The following is a 17,912-nucleotide window of genomic DNA, read 5'->3' on the forward strand; positions in this document are numbered from 1 at the left end:
ATGTGGGAGAAACAGACAAATGTAGGTTTTTGTAAAACAGAATTGGAAACAGTTGCACACCTTGTTGCTGTTTGTGGCATACTAATGGCAGAAGGACCGTATACTGAATGGCATAATAATGTGGCAAGACTGTTGTACTGGGGATTGTGCAAACATTATAACACTGAAGTAGCTGAAAAACACTGGAAACATGAGCCACAAAACATCACAGGAAATGAGGAAATTTATATCACGTGGGATGACCCATTACCAAAAGTTCAAAAGATAGATGCAAGAAAACCTGATATTGTGATCCATGAAAAGAAGATATAAGTAGCATTGATTGTTGAAATCGCTACACCCAGTGACTACAGCGTCTTGCGTACAGAAAGGCACAAAATTATAAAATATCAGGATTTGCAGGCAGAAACAAGGGCAATGTGGAAGAAAGATACCCAGACAGTTCCAGTAGTAGTAGGAGGAACAGGTCTTATAAAAAAGAATCTACAATCGAATTTAAATATGTTATCGATAGTTAACTCCATATGATTTGCAGAAGGGGGTATTAGAAACCCAAAAGACTTGGAGAAATTACATAAAAAGAGGGCCTCTTTTACTACTACTACTGCTCCAAATGTTGCCGTTAAATGTTTGTTAAACTCTTACACATGATGAAGTAATATGCTCATTGGAAAACGTAGAATAGTCCAAAGTACACCAAACTAACTCTGACAAACAGCCCTCATTCTGATAAAGTACACCCTGAGCACTGAATGCCAGTTAAACTGTTTTGTCACACGTTGGTAACTTACGTTTTGCTTCAACTTATATGGTGCATATATAGCTGATTTACAATTTCAGCTGATCGGCAGACATCTTTAATCTCCTTTTCAATCCTCTGTAGCCTCAGTGAAATTTATTTTCCCTGTGCTGATGGCACTGAAAGTTTTGTTGATCTTTAACTTCAGCGACATCAGTTCAAGGAAAAAGTCAGATGTCCACAGACTAACAGACTCGTGCTGCACATGCGAGAGATGAGTGCATTAAAGTCTATGAGAGATCCCTAACGTGGCATAACCAAAGGAAAATCCCAATTTATTTAGGCCATGGTTTTAATACAAACTTTACAAGGCTTTTAAATAAAAGCATGGCTCAAATAAAATAGTGTGTGCTAGGGCAAGATGCAACATGGCACTTAGCTCACTGGTTGCCATGATGTACTACCAAAGTGTTGCAAGACACCTTAAACAGAAATCAGATGTAATGCAGGCTGACCCAACAATCTGTTGGATGAAAAAACAAACCAGCCAAATTGCACTTCACCAACGGCAACCGGGATTACAGAACAGCAGATTTAGATATCTGAAGAAGTCTTAATTGTAAGACGAAAGCACTAATGTTTCCTGGTTAAGTTGTGCTTATTTTAATAAATCTACTGTCCTGTCATCCCGAGTGCCGTTGGCAACCATCTGTTAGACTGTATTCAGTTGGTGGTAGTTCAGGTGAATGTAAAAGACCCCATTCTCAGACTGGTTAAAATATATGCAGACTTACTACAGGCCTTGGAAATAAGTATGCTGGAAACGGAGTGATTGTGCTCAAAATGGAGAAACAGACAGATAATCTGATAATCTGCAAGCTGAATGTACAAGTTTTTGTCAGGTCACTTCCACAAGATGTAATGCAAATTACTTCTTGAATAAGGCCCAATAAGGCCCAAGAATATACAAGTCAGTTTATCAGTAGCATTTTGTGAAGTCTTAATAATTTAAAAATATATATTTCCCTCATTGGGAACGACAGTTTACAGAGCACGCCTTTGCCATTTTTGCTGCCAAAGTCTGGGCTACTACTCCTCCACATATAAAACCTACCCTTTTGCAAATTTCACTCAGAACTGAAGTCTTTATACAAACAAGAAAGTGCTTCCTTAACAGGGGAGTTACATAAATCCATCCAAAAATCTCCTATCTCATTTTAACTTCTGTTTAAAAACTGTATATTCTGTAAGTGTTTGAGATGAGCTGTGTGTATAATTATAATTATTTCAAAATGTCTGTTCTGACAATGATAACATTGTACAATGACTGCTGTGTGACAGATTTGATCTGATTAGATATTTCATTTATCTTAGGGCTGAGCCTGAAAATGGTCCGTTACAAGTGCTCTACTCAAGACAACAAATAGAAACGCATTCATTTTTACATAATTCTGCTGGCAAAAAGAGATAATTAACTAAACCTGTCTGAATTTCTGCACTTAGCACTCCGGAGCTGCTCACTCCTCTCCCGCTCCACCAGAATGTTCTAACGTGTCTCAAAACTTCTTAAAGGTCTCAACTGATCTGAACTAGACTACAAACTCTGGGGAGCTCATTTTATGTCCTCTACCTTTTCAATGAAGTAACAAGTGCCCATGTTTAGTATACAGCTAGATACAATTAAATGGGAATTGCACCCCACCTTCCCCCACGGTCTTTCCTTCCTTCCTTCTCCGTCTTGTCCTTTACAGCTCCCTCTACTGGTTTTACACCCACTAATTATATTACACCCTTTTCTTTTTAGTTCAAAAGTCTCTGCCTACTACTTCCTAATGCAAAGCAAAATCTATAATTTGTTATCACAAGAAAACGTCTTGCAAAAACAATTAGGATGGTAATGGTAAGAAAGTTATGCTGCTGAACGGCTGGATAACACAAACCAGAAGCTTATAGCTGGTTTGGGGCAGAGCTGGAGAAGAGAGTTTTCAGGGAGCAGAAAAGTGGTGCTTCACAGGGTTGTTTAACTAACAATCACCATCAACCTCCTCCTTCCAATTTTGTATATCATGTTGAGGTGGGGTTCAGTCCAGACTTCTGGTCACCATATGGCATCTGTGTGTCCTTCATGAATCTCCTTAGATTTTCTTTCGAGATTTTGATTTTTCTCTCCTATCTCTAAACATGCTGGCTATTCTAAAACTGTGCACAGACATACCATACTGCATTTAATCTTGCGTCAGTGACCTGACTAAGAAGAGTCCACAAAAGATATTTCACTATCAAAGCTACTGAAGTTACTCCCTGGGGAAGCAGGGTTATAGTAAGAGGTACACACAGTAGGAACAAATCCTGAAGAGGTAGTCCTCTGGCAGACCTAGGGCTCACTTACAAGATTGGACCACTGAGTTTGCCTAGAAATCCCAGGAATCTCATAAGATGAGCAGGAGGCAGTGAAATACGGTCTGTCATGCACAGCATACCCTCATCAAGACAAACAGCACACAAAATGGATGGATGGACTTACAAGGCAAGCAAACAGATATATAGATAGATAGGTAGACACACAGACAGACATATAGAATTACCATAGAAATGTAATAGAAGCAAACCAAATGCCACAGATGAAATCTAGAGCCAGAAAGAACTGACAGAATATTGCTTTATAAAGCACATGTTATGTAGCTGGAGTAGTGCATACAGCTCTGGAGACTGTATGTGGGAAAATTAATTCATGTGTTACAAACTGCTGAGCAAAAACAGAGCTCCAAAGACGCTGAGACAGAAGGCTGGTGTGACATTTGAAAGAGGGAGAGAAACTAATGAGCTTGGATTTTGTCTCCAGGAATCAGACGAGCTGAGGAGGATATTATAAGGGTATATAAAGTTACTAAGAAAGGGGGTGGGGGATTCAACTGGAAAGAAAATATACTGCAGGTAGAAGAGGAAGTGAGAAGCAAATAAGAGGAAATAATTTAAATCTAGGCATGACCATTTTTTTAACTCAAAAATGGTGTTAGATGAAATGCAAAGGTGTATTTATGTCAGCCCAGTTTTTTAATCTTGTTTTGTTTCAGTTTTTGAAACTGCTTGAAATTCCTGGAGAATGGGTTAAAGGGCAGTTCATTTTGGTAACTTCTGTTCTGGGCAGAATACAAAGATGCAAATTTTTTCATCTTTTAATAGCTGTTCTATGTCCATATGTCTCACTCATCCCAATCTGTTAATCATTCTTGGGGTCTTTCTCCGAGTCCTCTCCCAAGTAAAACCCCTACTAGTGTAAATGTCATTGCCCTATGACAGCCCATGTGTCATACAAATATGACACAGAAATGTTTCTAAAATTTACTAGATACTAACATTTCAATTTAGCAGATGCTAACATTTTAAAACACAATGATTTTTCATAAATATTAGGAGAGTGCACTCAAGTTTCATTTTCATTTGTTAAACAGAGAAACAATAAAAGGGATTTCATGTACCACATAGTTCTTCTGATTTAGGAGTGAGATGTATAATATTCCCTGTGCTACCTTTTAAAAAGCACAAATAATTTAGTTTGTTCTCTGAGAACACATGGTCTAGAAATACTAACAAGATTAAGTGCTTTCTCAGGATTTTCAGAGTATGTTCAAGGAGTACATGGTTTTCAAATGTAGCTCTCGAGTTTTGTAGCTTAGCTGGAAGTCTCTCTTATGCTTACTCAAAGGTTAGTTTTAATACAAGAGTGATGCCTGTGTGTGCAATGCTAACCATCTCATTACTAACAGAATTGTAACTCAGCACACCCACTGTTAGGTACACAATACATGTATGCGTGTGCAAATGCATATGCAGACAGACACATACGTGTGTGTGTTTATATGGGTCATTTCACTGAATTTCAATTCACCCCAACCACTTCGCTGAAAACTACTGAAAACTCATTTCACTGAATCTCATAAAACAAACAAGGTGGGAGGCTACGTTCCCCACATCACCCAATGTGGGGAGCTGTGCCCCACAACTATATATACTAACTTCAGGATCGCACTACAGTGGGGAAAAAAGGCATATACCTTTTACTTGCCTTACAGTACTCTACGAAGTGCCATATGTACTAAGTTCAGTTCAGTGAAATGAGATTCAGTGAAATGAGTTTTCAGCAAAGTGGTCTGGGTGAAATGAAATTCAGTGAAATGGGTCTACTTCAGAAGACTGACAAACCAAAAGAATGAATCCCAAATGACTGAAAATTCAAAATACTGAACACATTTTTAATGCAGGGAGCAAGCCCTACACCCCCCCCCCCTTGCTAACTATATATACCAACTCCAAGATCAGACAACAGTGGAGGAGGTGGCAAAAGCGATCATTAAGTATTTTGAGTTTTCAGTCTTTTAGGGTTCAGTCTATTGTTTTTTCAGTCTTCTGAAGCAGACCCATATACATACACACACACACACACACACACACACACACATATATATATATATATATATATAGACATATACATCACTCACACACACATGTACATATATGAAAACACATATACATGTGTTACACCTTCATGACCAGTTGCACAACTCATCAAGGTGCGCTCTATCAGTGCTACAGCAAAGTGCTCAAGTGATCATACTGCTGTGTTGTGCAGCTGGATCACAGGTCAGAGGTGATTAAGAGTTGACCCTTTTCCCCACCTTTATGCAATGAAGGAGTTAGTTTTTTCAGAGATGGGGGAGCAAAAATCCTGAGACAGCAACTTATTTTTCTCCTGTATGTGATCATTGCCATACCTCTCAACCTCTTCGCTCAAGAAATTAAAGCAAAGCCAAAATTAATGCCCAAAAGTAACAGATTTTAAATATTGATAAATAAACTTTGGAAGTTACTAAAATAACAGATGTGTTAGCATGCATTTTCTGAAAGATGTGAAGTCTGAAACTGAAATGCATGTCATTACTTAGTAACTTCAGTCCTCTGTAATTTGCCACAAAACCACAATTTGTATGAGGAACAGACTAGAAATTTGGACAGTTGAACAGTATGGTCATCACACACAAGGTGGTGGAAGAAGATGTCACACTTTCCCAGTTCATAATTTCAGAGCAGTGTGATAAGAACGTTTCCTTTTTATACAGTTTTCCAGTCAAGAAGTTAGTATATAGTTACAAACTACCTTTTTTCAAATACAAATTATTGTATTTTAAGCAGTTTTTGGACTGGTCAGAGTCCCAACCAGCTGTGTATTCAGTATACTACTATACATTTATAAATTGGTTTTGTCTAGCTGGGGTGTGCTGAGCTTCAAATCACAAAGCCTGATTAGGATCATCACATGTCCCTCTTTGGGCAGTTGTGTCCTGCAAAAAAAAAAAAAAAAAAGGCAAATATCCTGAGATATTAGGACAAAAATATTTCCCCAATTTTTGTTTAATAGTTCCATAAAACAGTTATTTGCTATCTGAAACATCTAAATGTTACTTGAAATAGCATAAGCAACTCAAATGCTAGAAGAATAAGCTTTTATTTTGGCAAAAAAATGAAGTCCTGTCATTTAACCATGGGTATATTTTGTCCTGCAATATCTCACATTTCTACAAAAAATGTCCCACTTTGGGAATATGAAAAGGTGGCAACCCTAAGCCTGATTCATTGCAACCCAGCTCATAAAACACTGTGGCAGAGACAGCAGGACATATCCCCCTTCAAGATTCATATTAAAGCTTATCCCTGGTGTTTACTGATTGATCTTGGCATAGAGTGATTAAACGCAACTCAGTTATTCTTTATACAGCCATACATGCATACATATACATATATATATATATATATATATATATATATATATATATATATATATATGGGTTCACTATAGAATCTTGAAATACTGAAATCCTAAATTTCAGTATTTCGAAATTCTACAGCCGAAAGCTTTAAATCCAGAAACCCCAGAACAGCGAAATTTAAAATCGTGAACCTACACTACAAATACACCATACACATACACACAATGTCCCCCCACAATCAAACATACAATCCTACACTACAAACAAGCAGGGGGGCTGTGCCCCCCTGCACCCACCATGTGGGGGGCTGTGCCCTCTACTTATATATACTAACTCCGAGATCGCACAATCACACACACAAAGGTAACTCACACCCACACATTTTATAGCCCCTTGCACACACACATCACAGCCACAACACACACTAATATACATTAAAGCCCCTAACCAACAAACTTAGACATACATACTTACCTGAACTTACACCTATCCATTCACACACCGCAACACCAGAAGCGCTATTTCAAAATCTCAAAATTTCAGGATTTTGAATTTCGAGCTTCTGGGGTTTCGCGATTTAAAGCTTTTGGCTATAGAATTTCGAAATATGGAAATTCGAGATTTCAGTATTTTGAGATTCTATAGTGAACCTATATATATATATATATATATATATATATATATATATATATATATATATATATATATATATACACACACACACACACACAATTTTAGTCTAATACTGAACCCCTGATAACATCTTGATAACAACTGACTTTCATATACCTACTTACCGTAACAGACAACTTCTATTGTGCAATGACAAGAAATATATATATATATATAGATATATATATAAAAATATATATATGTAAACTTTTACTAATTGTTATATAATTTGTTTTTATCTTCTAAATTGTATCTTCAAAGGCTTTATTTACATGTACACTTCTTGTATTATAACAACCTGTTATTTTTATACTTTGTATGTATGGAGCTTTTCTCCCCAATCCATTGAAAATGGGCTCTTTCAGCCCAATGGACCATCCTGGCAAACAAAATAAATAAATAATCTTTAATAAAAATATGTATATGTTTGTGTACCGATTTTTGTTTATCTTCACTGATGGCAAGCCACCAAAGCTACAGAACTCCCATATATCTGCCACATTTATGCTACTCAGTAAAAACTGAAAACAGACTGAATACCCAAAATACATATAAACACTCCCAAAACTCCCTTTCCCACTTTAACTTCAAAATAAGCACTTCCTTTTACAAAATTTATTAAAACAAATAAATGGAATACCAGTCTCAAATCTGCACTTATTTTATGAAGAATATATAAACTTTAAATACACAAATTGCACACACAAAAACTATACAAATCACAATGCTCCCCCAATCAAACCCACAGAAATAAAATAAAATCAAAATAAAATGCTGGTTACAATTAAACAAAACAAGAATATCATTACTGCTAAAATACACCCAATTCTGGATATCAAACTAGCTACAAATAAACCGACTAAAAAGCCTAACTAAATCACAAAACTAACAAGTCCTAACATAACCCTCACTATACTACCAAATTTATCAAAACAATAGACTGATACCGTAAAATAATTAAATACCTTGGCTTAAAACTACCAAAGAAAATCATTCAGAAGACATTCCATTCATAAACACTATGCAAACTACCTAAAGCTCTGCTGACAGAGTTGACATCTTTTCAGATGCCCAAAGTGGGACATTTATTTTACTTCTTCTTCTTTCGGCTTTTAGGGGTCGCCACAGCAAATCCCCTGTCCGCTCATGATTGGCAGTGGAATTTTATAGTGCCGAGTTGCCAGCCTGGTGCCCAACCTTCCACAGAAGGCACACACACACACGCACTCATGCCTAGGGCCAATTTAGAGTGTCCAATCCACCTACAGCATGTCTTTGGGATGTGGGAGGAAACTGGAGCACCCAGAGGAAATCCACGTGACCACAGGGAGGACATGCAGACTCCACCCAGAAGGCACCCCAGCCGAGGATTGAACCGGAGAACCTCTTGCTATGAAGCGGCAACGCTAACTGCTGCACCACCGCAGCCCTCCCCCAAAGTAGGACATTTTTTTATGAAGTGTAATTTTTAGGACAAACAAGGCCTGTACCAAGTGCAAAAGACAATTTCAATCTGTTGCAAAAGAAGGATTCACATTTATAGAATGCTGTTTGCTTCTGTTTCCTATCATATTAAGGTGTCTTGGATATAAAATAATGGTTTCATTCAACAATTAGAGAACACTTGGGAAGCAATTTTTGTCCTAAAAATTTCAGGACATTTGCCATTTTTCAAGTTTTTTGTTGCAGGGCACAACTAACCAATTAGATACTGAGCCCTGTGAACATGGACATACTGAGAAGAGACTTGGGCAACTAACGTAAGCAATGAAATCACTAGGAAAGGCCACCGTAAATTTAAAAAAAAAACAAAGTAAAGAATATACTGGATTCTGGCTTTTGTTTATGCAAAGCATCTATTGCTATGGAATTATGGAACTCAGTTTGTGACTCCAATCTTCAGAACTCATCACACAAGTTGTTAAAGTCTGTACCTTAATGCTTAAATGAATAGATGACAAAAGCTTTCACTTCAGTTTTTGAGAATGGAAAAAATGCTGTACTGTTTATTGTTACTAATAACACACTTCTTTTGTTTTTAACAGTAACTCTGCTGACATTTTCAACCACAAGAAAAAAAAAAGCATATAATACTTCTGCTTTTTAACCATGGGAAACATGCTCGCATCCTTTGCATCACACTCAATAAGAGAAAGAGACACACACACACACACACACACACACACACACACACACACACACACACACACACACACAAAATGTATTTTAATAAATGTTTTCAGTGAGAAAACATGCAATGAAAGAATACTTGTTCATGGCAGATAATCCTAATGAATGGGGAAAAAGCATAACAAAAGGTCTATACTTTGGAGGAATGAAAAAAAAAGGCTTCTGAAGTTAAACACGCTGTCTGGTAGCCCCTCTCATATGGCACATACTTTCAGAGAAATCTGGCAGACCCAGTCTTTTCCCTGGCATCACAATAAAAGGCTTTCCCTCTCTGTCCAAGGGTAGCTTGATGAGTTACATACAGATGTAGCATTGGCATTTAAATGACTAAATAAATGTAAACAGTTGGATTATTCTTACTAGCTGGTAACTTCTGCAACTATCCCCTGCAATATTAAATTCTAACATTCAAGCAGTGCTTACGTGTTTAGCCATTTTAGTTTAATGATCGTTTTAAAATATGTAAGAGGTTTACTTATTTTTGCAAATTTGACTCCATATAATTTATCTGGGTTTAACATAAAAGCTCTATGCAACATTTACAGTAGCACTCTGATTAAAGACTGAGAAGACATGTTTCCAAGGAAGAATCTTGCATACTGCAGAGGACCACACAAAGGATATTCCTCCAGTTAAAAGAAGCTCTTCCACAGATTTGTATAATCAGACAAAGGGCAGGAATTGCCCAAAATAGTCACCTTGCGAGCAGATTATAATTATTTTCCTATTCTGTACCTCTACACCTTCTCAAATAATGTCCTCCTCTAAGTGTACTCTCAAAGCAAAAGGTAAGCCAGGGCACATTTTCCAATGTCTGAAGCCTGCAGTGTGAAACGTAAGGTGTGAAAGGACTATAGTGGAACAGCTTTATTCCTGGCAACAAAGAATATAAGCTTGTAACACTAAGAAAAATGCCATTTAGTTGTGTTTATAAACAACTAAAAATCAAACATGTAATAGCAATTATGTACTGATATATTTTTGTTTACATTTGTTTACCGGGGTTGTCTGTCCACTGGACTGAAAAAGCCCCTTTTCAGTGGAGGCATGGAGAGAAGAGGTGAGGTTTGGTACAAACCCATATGTCACCCAGTGGATAGCCAATTGGCTCACACACAGGACACAGGAAGTTAGAATTGGGAAGTCCACCTCTACAAAGAGGCCAGTCACAAGTGGAGTCCCTCAGAAATCAGTCCTTGGACCATTCCTTTTTGGCATTTACTTCTCAGAAGTCAAGGCCAATGTCAGTGGTCTCTGACTGACTAAATTTGCAGATGATTGCAAATTAGGAGCTGTCAGTGAATCTCACATTGACACAAATGTTCTCCAGGAGGGGTTGACACAGACAAACAACTGTTACAGATATGGACTAAAACTAAACATCAAGAAATGCATAATAGCATCTTTGGGAAGTCATCCATCCCTGGTAAACCCTGTAGTCAGGGACTTAGGGATACACATAGTAATCTAGCCTTTGATCATCACGTGTCTACAGTGGTGAGGAAATCATTCTATGTTGCGCAACTTATAAACAAATGTGTGGCATCTAAGTCCAAGGAAGTCACTGATCCACTGTATTTGGCATTCATCAGACCTATCATTGAGTACAATGCCCCCTTCTGTATGCACCTAACCAGGCATATCCAAACAACTGGAATGTCCACAGAGGTTCCTCACTAAAATAATACAGGGCATAAGTAATATGTCCTATGCAGACCGCCTCAAGGCCCTATCCCTGTATTCTGTCTCCTACAGGCTTTTGAGGGGAGATCTATGCCTGGCATACAGGGCATTGTCAGACCCCACTCTGATGGACCTCCTGCATATCCACAAAATAAATAGTACCAGAATTACCCGTTCTAAAGATTTAAACCTTGCCTGTGATATAAATAGGACCTACTGAAGAGATAGATATGTATCCCAGAGACTAGTCTATTGAACAGGCTTCCCCATCTATTTGACACAAAGTTCCTCCCTAATCCAAATCAAGTGCAACTTGGACAAATGGATGGGAAACTGGAAATTCATCCCTGGTTTGGCACCTATGTCTCTAATGGACAGAGGTAAACTGTAAATGGTTCATCTCCCAGGCCCATGCTTACACTTATCAAGGGTATCAGAACTCATCAGAGATTTGGTATGCATGGATAGGCTTAAAAAGTCCCTTGTGGTTGTTAGTCTTGTAAATACCTATGAACCTATAAAAAGCTCCACATTTATAAGACAAACAATAAAGTGTCACAAAACAAATGCAGCATAGGTACTTACACATTTCTATAAGCATAATACTACTATGTAATTTGTCAGGTATATTTACAATTTATGGAGACACGCTCCATGTACATGAAGAAATTGAGGTAAAAATGTCACAGGTGGTTACTGTAAAGGTGGCGTGTCGAATGACCAAAATTTTATGTATAAAAGTTAACTTCTTAATTAAACATAGTTGAAAATTTTAATGAGTAGGTAAGGTGTTAAAACTAGTTCACAGGTAAGTACTAGGCTATCTGCCCGAGGGCATATGTAAGCCTAGCCAGAATGTGTTGGCTTTCGCCACTCCCTTAGATTAGTTCCCTGTGCCTCTGTCCAGCAGAGCCATTAGTTCCCTGTGCCTCTGTCCAGCAGAGCCACTGCAGTAATCCCTGGGGTCAATTTTCTGTTTCCCATCCACTTGTCAAGGTTTCTCTTGAAGAGTATTAGTGAGGGGCTCTGCCTAATGTAAATTGGAATCCTGTTCCAAAGCATGAGGAGTCTCTGGGACAGGAGTCTATCCCTCCAGCACGTCCTATTTATTGTTGTGGTGAGGTTTAGATCCCTAGAGCGTGTGGCTTTCGGGGATTTGTTTTTTTTTTATTTGGAGCATGTCCATCAATTCTGGGTTGGACATGGCTTTGTATGTCAGGCAGAGATCACCTCTGAGTAAGCGGTATGCAATCGAGTACAGCTGGAGTTTCTTCAGTTGGGCTGCATAGGGCATCTGTTTAAGGCCAGTAATCCTCTTGGTGAGGTACATCTGTGGTCTTTCCAGCTGTTGCAGGTGTCTTGTAAGGTACATCCCAAATGGAGCATTGTACTCTATGATGGGTCTGATGAGTGATGAGTAGAGGGGCACAATAACCTCTTTTGTTCTAGATGCAAACCCTTTTATGATTAGGTGGGCCACATAGAAGGATTTTTCTAACCACCTTGGTAATATGATTATCAAATGAGAGATTATTATCTACTTGGGTTCCCAGATCCCTTATTACATTTTCTAGCCTTGGATGATTTTATGAGGGATCGTATTTCTTACTGATACTGATCAGGGATGTCTTCCCTTCTTGGGATTTTACTCTTTTTTGTACTACTTTCTGCCTTCTATTGTATAGCTTGCTTATAGCAGGGGTCCGCCAGACTGGTTTCCTTTTCTTGGAGGACTGAGTCTTGGTTTTGCTTGCGATAGCATGATCCATGCATTCTTGCAGGTGCTCATAGAGTGCCTTTGTAAGGGATTCAGCAGCTTGGACAGCATTGTCCTTTAGCATGGGGGCTGTGAACCTTTCCACCTCGGTCTTAAGTAACATGAAGTTTGCTTTTGAAAAGTTTTTCACGGTGGTTTCTTGACTGGGGGTGGGGGCGGAATGTGGATAACCAGAGTGATTAGTCTATGGTCTGATCTAACCAGCAAGGGGTTGACCTCCGGTGTAGAACACCGGTCGCTCATGTTGGTGATGACCAGGTCCAATATGTCGTCACCTCTGGTGGGGGTGTTGACCAGTTGATCCAGGGCGTTCCGCGTTTATAAATTCTAGGAAGCATTGGGCAAGGGAGTTAGTACTTGAGTAGTTCTCCCAGTTAATGTTTGGGTAATTGAAATCACCCAATATTAGGGCATTTGGTAGGACCTTCATATTTTCCAGTGTCTCCAGAAATGCGGAATGGGGGTCCTGGGTCCTGGTGGGTGATCTGTAGCAAGCTACAATTTGAATTGCAGTTTTGCCCATTGTTAGTTGCACATGGATGATCTCTGAGGCATTGTGCTGCACCACTAACCTGGAGGTGTGGGTATCCTTGATGAATATGGATACACCCCTGCCTTTTGTGTTTCGGTCTGGGTTCTGTGGCCGAAAAGTATGATATGAGTTATAGCCTGGTAGTGCTAGGGTGCTCTCTGGAGCCTTAAGCCAGGTTTCTGTTACTGCACAGATATCAATGTTCTCCATACTGAGGAGTGCCTCGAGTGCATGCATTTTGAGGTTTAGACTTCTGGCGGTGAATAACATTACCCTCAGTTTTTGGTTACTTGTGCTATTTACGGTGGTGGGTTTGTCTTTTGAGCCTTGCTTAAAAAAGGCACTATGGGGGTGGCAAAAGCCTTGGCCGGTATTTGAAAGCCTAAGGATGACAGGTCAAGCTATCTCTTGTGAAGCAATGTGGCTCGTCGAGCATGTCATCCCAGGCGGACAGATAATGGAGCCCCTTTGAATGACACCAGAAACTTAGCCAGTTGTTGAAATTGATCATTTTTTCTTTATAGTGTGGCATCATTCTTGGTGACAGCAGGATACTACTCAGGGTCAGGGTTATACGGGCCTGGGCTACGTGATCAGAGAGCTCTTCCATGTTTCTTTTCATGTAGTCCAGGGAAGTATGTCTCAGGTCATTCACACCAACATGGACAATGACAGAGTCGTATTTGTACTTGTTCTGGAGTGACCTGAGTGCTTGTGTTATGCAGGAGATCCTGGTGCCCGACAGGCAGCTGACTGTAACCTTCTCCTTGTCCAGCCTAGTTAGTGGGACATCAGTGTACCTGACTACAGAGTCACCTATTACTAGTGTGTTGGGTATGTTATTTTGCCTTAAGGGCTGTGACTGCATGGCACACTTATGTGAAGTATGTGTTTCATGGTTTGTGATGGGGTGTGGAGGTTGCTTGGGTGTCTGCTTTGGAGGTCTCTGTTGCTTTTGCAGATTTTTATTTAGTGCCTCCGAGTATCTTTTTGTGTATTTGTGTGTGTTATTTGCCGGTGTTGGTTTAGTAGGTCTATGTAAGACTGGTGGTGCGTTACAAGTATTTCCCTTCTCCTCTTGACTGTCAGTTCCAGTCTTGGGTTGAGAAAGCTCTGCCTCCAGTTTGTCTGTATAACTGCATCTCTCACATATATTAGTGTTTGGTGGTAGGAGGAGAGGGTTGTCTGTGTATATGAGGCAGTTGTAACATTGCCTCAAAATGCCCAGATTCACCAGTTGGACTGGAGAGTACTCCTGAAACTGCCCTTTGGACATGCCTGAATAGGTAAAGTGAGCTGTTTTACTGATTGGCTGGTAGGGACAAATAGAAAGCCTTGTCCTTCTGGACAGTATAGGGGGGGGTCTAGTGCTAGGGTTAATTAGTGCTTGCTATGAGTTTTGAGAAGTGTTGGGCTGTGAAATGAATGGTTTGAATGCTTAAGTTGAAAGTTTGTCTAGTTCCAAAGGAAAAATTGAAGAGTAGACATTGTGGAGCCGGGAATAGTTTAACCCTAGCTAACCGGCGCTGCCTGGCGCGCAAAACCATGCAAATGCATTTTTTATAGCAGGGAAATGAAAGAGATAGAAATTAGCCCAAAATGGCCAATAAACTACTAACGTCTGGGCTGAAACCACTCCTCCAGTGACAGATAGGCTGCTCAAAGCGCCCCTCTCTCACAGGTGAACAGAGAAACTTCCTTCTATCCAAGTAAGGTGTTGGCAACACAAAAACTTGTAACACAGCCCTGAATTCAGCAATAGCCTGAAAACTGGACTATACTAGTTCAGAAAGGCAAGAAGCAAGTATATGTTTTTGTTTTTTTTCAGAAAATAAAGCAGATACAATAAAAAAAACACTTTAAATGCACAGAAATGGCTATCACACTTTAGTGTGTAGCCTACAACAGTTAAAAAGATTATTTAAACACAAAAATGAGTTGGTTCAAGTGCAGGCAGCAAATAAGTACAATATGTAGCAGAAACTAGCTTTTTTAATCACAGATACGCTAAAAAAATTGTCATTTTAGGCAGAATTAGTTAAAGACAGCAAGAAAATGCAGAAAAATGATACTTAATCACTCCAAAGTCTCTTTTTTGTCTCTCTGCTGCTGTAGAACTCTGCAGGACACCTGGCAGGCATTTGCTGAGCTGAATACAAGCGTAAAAAAACCCAAACAAGCAAATGTGTTTTTTTATAGCAGGGAAATGAAAGAGACAGAAATTAGCCCAAAATGGACAATAAACTACTAACTTCTGGGCAACAGCAAACAAGGCGCACAAATTTCAGAAAGAAACAGTTCAAATAAGTAGGCACAATAAACCTTTAACTGTAAATTCCCAGCTCAGAAGGGCAGAATCTAGCCTCTCCTCCCACAAAAGTGCAGACCACAAACCTTCTTAATGTAAAACAATTGGCCTGAAGCCCAAGTGCTTAAACCAGAACTAATGTGCTTTTAGAATAACAGACACCGAGCCGTCAATCAGCAATTCCCAACTTAGAAGGATGTACGCTACCTGTCCTGCCACAACAATGCAGTCCACAAACCTTCTTAATGTAAAACAACTGGTCTGAAGACCAAGTGCTTAAACCAAAAGGCTTACAATAGCAGTTAAAATTTAATCAGGCTACTACCAAGCAATAATAACTGCAGCATAATAATACAATTGAGTACTTTTAAGAAGAAGCACAAGCAAAATAAGGTAATAAAGTGGGAAGAAACACAATTACTGTAAAAGAAGATGAATAAAGTGCAACTTTTTTTTATAACAATAGAAAACAAGCAAACTGATTTAAACAAATTACCCAATTAACCAGTAAAAAAACTCAAAACTAAGCCCTGTTCCAGCAGTTTTCAATCAGACAAGTTCAGGGTCTAAGTGGGTATGCCTACTCAGATGTTCTCTCTGTATTAGGTAGGATAGGGTTGCCACCTTTTCAAATGCCCAAAGTGAGACATCTTTGGTACAAAAGTCAGATTTTGCAGGCCGAAACATACTGATGGCCAGTATAAAGGACAGAACTTCACTTTTTTGCCTAAATAAAAGCTTATTCTTGAAGCATTTTAGTTGTTTATTCTGTTTCTTATAACATTTAGGTGTTTCAGCTATAGAATAACTGTTTTATGCAACTATTACATAAAATATAGGAAATAATTTTGTCCTAAAATCTCAGGACATTTGCCATTTTTACAATTTTTTTGCAGGACATAATTGCCCAAAGAGGGACTGTCCCTCGCAAAGTGGGACAGGTGGTAACCCTAAGGCAGGATGAGCTAATGAGACTAGACTAGGATAGAGCTGGGATAGGGCTGAACAGATGGGAATGGTAGGAGTGTCTGAAATCAAAATATGATCTCACTGTACTCGGTTGAGTGAGCAAATGAGATGAGCCCAGGAGGAGTGTTCAAACACAAATTTACAGGAGGGGCGGTCAGTTCCAAAGCCACCAAGATTAATACCACAATAAGGACAAGGAGGGTGGGTGGGGAAAACTAACTGCAGACACAGAGAGAGCTCACAGTTTTCAGTGAACAAATAAATAAGCAGATAAATGCAGTACTATTTTAACACAATATTCAATGAAACAATAAAACAGAAAAAATAAAATGCAGTACTGTCTTATAACACTGCAAGTTTGTACTTATCTCAGCTTGTAATAAAGTTGATGCAGGTATGTAAAAGCTGAAGCATATTCTTACCAAATAGGCCTAGAAAGTAGGTGGTAAGGTATACATTAGTAAATAGGAGCAGCAGTACAGAAATAGTTGAGATGTGCAATATAGGGGTGGGCGGGATTGTTAGGGTAAGTATAAATAAGTGGATGACTTATGAGTTTAGTGCAGTAAAGGACAGATGCCTTATTAGAAGGCTGAACTGTAGTGTGGATGAAAGTTGTACTTGTGGAAGCACAGTTGGGAAGGTAGCTTTGAGTAATTCATCAGAGCAGATAAGTAATAGACAGATGACGTGGAAGTATGTTGGAAAATTGGGGAGGTTGAGAGGGGAGGGGATATGGTAGGTAAAGTGGGTGGAATAGAGGGAGGGTAAATGTAGAAGCTATTTGAGGATTTAATATATGGAATTTGACACCTGTTAAGCAAAACATGCACCAATCCTCTGGGACAGCCTTTGGTCAGCTGTTGCCCTAGGCAAAAAGGCTCTACAGCACATCACCCCCCCCCCCAAAACAACATCCAGTGCCCCCATCCTGGTCTACCTACACCATTCAGATTACTTTTTCCCTACATTTTTCTCACAGTTTGTCATACTCTTCAATTTTTCCTGTATTCATTTTAAAGAAACCATTTTCTTTACCACAAAAAATTAAACAAATACTGGAAAAGTGCCCTACTAAAGCAGCGCCCTAGGTGGCCACCTAGTTGGCTTATACCCAAGGCTGGCTAAGCCAATCATAAATTTAACATGTGAATTTTGAGGATCAGGGTTCAGTGCTTTTCGAAATGCACAGAGGAGGGAATGCATATATCCTTACAATTTGCTGATAAAAACAATAAAATGCAGTGTTCATTGACTCAGAACCTGGCATGATGTTT

This window comes from Protopterus annectens, chromosome 16.part0 (assembly GCF_019279795.1).
Source record: "Protopterus annectens isolate FY-2018-M chromosome 16.part0, PAN1.0, whole genome shotgun sequence".
In the NCBI taxonomy this organism is placed as follows: Eukaryota; Metazoa; Chordata; order Ceratodontiformes; family Protopteridae; genus Protopterus; species Protopterus annectens.